The sequence below is a fragment of the Alligator sinensis genome, unplaced genomic scaffold (genome assembly GCF_000455745.1).
Source record: "Alligator sinensis unplaced genomic scaffold, ASM45574v1 scaffold317_1, whole genome shotgun sequence".
In the NCBI taxonomy this organism is placed as follows: domain Eukaryota; kingdom Metazoa; phylum Chordata; order Crocodylia; family Alligatoridae; genus Alligator; species Alligator sinensis.
This window is the reverse complement of record NW_005842582.1, coordinates 240,399-244,892: the sequence shown is the minus strand read 5'-3', so window position 1 is coordinate 244,892 and position 4,494 is coordinate 240,399. Positions and strand designations below refer to the sequence as shown.

Here is a 4,494-nt window from a genome sequence, read left to right as displayed (position 1 = left end):
CGATCATAGTAGTCTCAATAACAGGACAATCCAAGTCAGACCTGAGTTTCTTTAGCTCTTTCTATTGGTTTAAATTGGCAAAGTTATACCACATTTGACCTGATCTAGGTTAGATGTGTCGTCAAGGGAACCATGCTAATGGATTCCAGCTAATGATCAAAAAAATACAGATACTGGGAGCATCTGCATGAGACAGTGACTATGCAGTAGGTGAATAATACTGTGCAGTAGTGCATCACAGCACAGACAATACTAATATGTTACTGTGCAGTATTAGGCTACTGCGCAATAGCATCACTTAAAAGACACTTGCTGGTGCTACTGCACAGTAACTCTGGTTATCACACATTTATTTAGCACTTGCTTATACAAGTACTAAATAAATGCACAGTAACTACTGCGCAGTAGTGTCTTGTGTAGCCATACCGACTGAGTAGGTATGTTATGGATGTGGCTGAGTTGTTGGGTAATATGTCTACTAGCTACTTTCACAAAGGGTTTCATGATTTGCATGTAGTGACATCCCCACACAACACGAAAATGAAATTTTGCCCGATTTCAGTCAGAAACCATTTTCTTGTGTATAGTTCTGAATACATCCACAGGTAAGACTGGATTTTGTCATTCTCATGATCCAAAGAATTTTATACACCAGGTTTGTGTTTTGAGTTTCCACAGTCAAACACAATGAGCTCCGCTGGGGTACATGACTCAAACTCCTAGGCATTAAAATGGTGGAGATGACAGTGTCATATTATTAGAATATATATTTTAGTGATACTTTATAACTGTACAGTTATTTGATTCCTTTGTATTTTTTTAAATAACCTTCCTAGGCATTTTTATCTTAACTGAAAGGTGAGTTTGTAAAACTTTGAATAAAACTTTTTTTTTTTCATTTTGAGCCAGTTATGTTCACATCTTTCTATGTCAGGTATTATCTTTTCTTTCTTCTTCTTTCCCCACCATGGAATTTCTGGGGAAAAATGGTTTAATACTTCGGACCAAATATGTCCAGTATACGATGTTCATTGAGCAGAATTACAAATTATGGTGTGTATGTGTGTGTGATTTTGTAAGCTGTAAGCCTTAGTATATATCTACAATGCAAAATTATGCATGGTTATCACTATTGCAAAGTTCTTTTTACATATGGTCTACATATTGTTAAAATACAGCTGCTTTAGAAGCATAAGTACTGGGAAACATACCATATGTCTACCACCAACCAAGATTGCTCTTTCCTTCCTTTAAAACATTTGTTTTACAACTTCAGATTATCCTATCTAGTATAGGATGGTACTAAAGAGCAATTGCTTAGCAGCATTTAAGGGGGAAAAGTGCTTAAACTAGACCAGAATTCAGCACACCTCTGTAGCACATGCTTAACTTCAAGCATGTTCTTAACATTAATATACAATGTTAAAACTCATAAGATCACATGATTTAGCACACTATCAAAGATAGGTTAAGAGAAATAATCAGAATATTAGATGGGGAAAACTTATTTTTAGATGGCAAACACTGTTCTATTGCATTTATGCATGGTGTTATTTTCCTTACTGACTTAACAATCCACTTTCTAGACTTCACCCACGAGCAAGCAAATGTGCACGTGAGACCTAAAGAAACAAACTGCAACCCTTTTCTCATCTTTAACTCATTTTCTCTGAAGAGTATAGTAGTCTAAGGGGCCTTTTCTCTCAGAAAACAAATTAGCAAAGGATTTTAGTCATCGAGGTGGCATTCAATTATTTTATGGTTGTCTAAGCATCTAGATTTGGTTGGTAATATGGCTGAGTACCAAAAATATCACTTACACACAGGTCAGAATTCAGTTCCTCTCTGTATAGGCCCTTGCACATGGATAATTATGTATATACACAGACTGGACATACACACTAGCAAGAAAGTGGAAGGCATGAGAGATAGTCCTCTTACCTTTTCCCCCAAGAGTTTACTGGCAAGGGCATTCACCTGGGAAGCTGAAAGGAAAGGGTCCTTGGTTTTAGCTGAGGCCCTTGCTTCCAGTGAAGTGGAAATTTCCCCTCTGCGCTGACCTCTATCTATTTTTCCCAGTGACTATTTTAATGGCTCAGCCTTGAAAGTCTGATGGGAAAATCTGGAGTCTCTTTCCACCCTTGGCCCAGATTCCTCTCTGATTTTGGTTAAGATATTTCACTTTTCACTTTTAATTCTTCTGGACCCAGAATGTTAAATTAGTGGTGTATTCGGGCTGCACATGGCTGTGCAGAGTCTAAACTGGTCAAGGCTAATAAATATTAAGGATTCAGAAAACAATTTCCAAGTGCAAAGTTAAAGTTACTATTATTATTATAATTTATCATCAGTTTAGTACAATACACAAGCTATTTGAATGTGAGAACTATTATCAGGTTTTACATCATAGAAACAGAAAATTAGGGTTAGGAAGTACCTCAGAAGGTCATCTAGTCCAACTCCCTGCTCAAAGTAGGACAATTTTGGGTTGGGTTTTTCCTAAGGAAACTAACCCCAATCCTGCCAGAGGTAATAGTTTTTCTCAGTGCAGCAAGCTAAATTGAATCAATGGTGATATTAATTTCTTCTTGCTTACTGTATTATCAACCTTTCTAGATCAGGCATTTTGCAAAAAAAATGGGACAAAGAAACCAAACAACTGTGACAGAATTCATCCTAATTGGATTTTCCAATTTTCCAGACCTTCAGATTTTGCTGTTTATCATATTTTCCATGACATACATGGCCACCCTCGCAGGAAATATAGTCATCATGACAATCATAAGGATTAATCAGAATCTCCACGTCCCCATGTATTTCTTCCTCTCTTTTCTTTCCTTCTCAGAGACTTGCTACACATTTGTTGTCATTCCCAATATGCTGGTAAACTTGTTAAGAGAAATGAAAACCATTTCATTCACTGGATGTGCTACTCAGATGTTTTTATTCCTTGGTTTTGGAATCACAAATTGTATGATTCTTACAGCAATGGGATATGATCGCTACCTTGCAATATGCAAACCCCTGAACTACCATGCTTGCATGAGCCAAAGAGTCTGTACTCAGCTGGTAGCTTTTTCTGTAGTAACTGGTTTTGTTTTATCCCTGGTGGAGACATTTTTTATTTTTAAATTACCATTCTGTGGAATGAATAAGATTAATCACTTCTTTTGTGACATGGCTCCAGTCATTAAAATGGCATGCACAGAAAACAACAGAATTGAAATAGTTATTTTCATCCTTTGCATTTTGGTTGTATTTGGTTCATTTCTTTTAATCCTTCTTTCTTCCATATTGATTTTTAATACCATCCTGAAAATCCCCTCTGCGAAGGGGAAGCATAAAGCTTTCTCCACCTGTGCGTCCCACCTCATTGTGGTGGTTGTGCACTTTGGCTGTGCTTCCATTACCTACTTAAGGCCCAAATCCACCTACTCTCTGGATGAGGACGCCCTGATTTCTGTCAGTTACACAGTAGTGACTCCTTTATTAAACCCAGTGGTTTATAGCCTGAGAAACAAGGATGTGCAGATGGCCATTCGCAAAGTCTTGGGCAGAAAACGCTTTATCCATTGAATACTGAGAGCTCTTGAGACAATTAAAGAGCCATCTTGCTTCCCTCAGAACTCTGGGGCTGACCATCACCTGAATAAAGAGATTTAGATCTATTGACTTGAAGTCCTTGGAAGGCAATGGAGATATGTGAACTGAAGCCAAGTGAAATCTGGTCCTCCAGTTTTTAATTTTAAATGCAATACAGGTGAAGATTCGTATACATGCAGTGGTATCCAGGGACAGCAGATTGGAAGAGCTATCATTTTGGAGGTCAATATACAGCAAGTAAACAAGAAGGAGCCAAGACACTGAGTTTTCCTTTGGGGACAGTTGAACTTATGATACATCGTCTCTGTCTTATCTTAGTGTTTGCTTGAATAATTCAACAATAAATGTGATACCCCTTGTTCTTCAAATACATAAAAATGGAGCTGAACGTTTAAACGTCTCTCAGTCCATATCATTATGAGATATAGGTACAGATAGTGTATCTACCAGGTGTGGGCAAATTATGACTCACAGGCCAGATCCAGCAAGCCATGAGATTTTATCCAGCCCACACCAGGTCCCTTGGTGCTGCCTGGCTCAGGCACAAGGGAGCAGCCCAGGCTGTGGCATGTGCAGATGGTCCTGCTGCCCCTGGGTACACAGTGGGCCTGGGGTGCCATGCCAGCTGGACTCTACTTCCTAGAGGCCCCAGCAGCAGCAGCTTCTTCTAACTGCTGCTGCCAGTGTTGCCACCATGGCTAGAAACAGCCCCGCTGCCCAGGCATCCCAGCCCATCCACCCTGTACCCACCACCAGGGGTGCCAGACCAGTCTGGGACCCCCACAGCCGGGTGCACTTGGCCAGGTCGATGGAAAGGGGTCGCAGCAGGGAGCAGCATCTGGGAATGAGATAGGCAGGCAGGGCTAGGTACAGGGCTGGGGCCAGAGATGG

The 4,494-nt window shown here is 39.9% G+C and overlaps 1 pseudogene; it reads left to right on the top strand.

Moving 5' to 3' along the window:
* The first annotated feature begins 2,637 nt into the window (after positions 1-2,637).
* On the top strand, positions 2,638-3,593 carry LOC106722718 (annotated as a pseudogene).
* Positions 3,594-4,494: the final 901 nt, after the last annotated feature.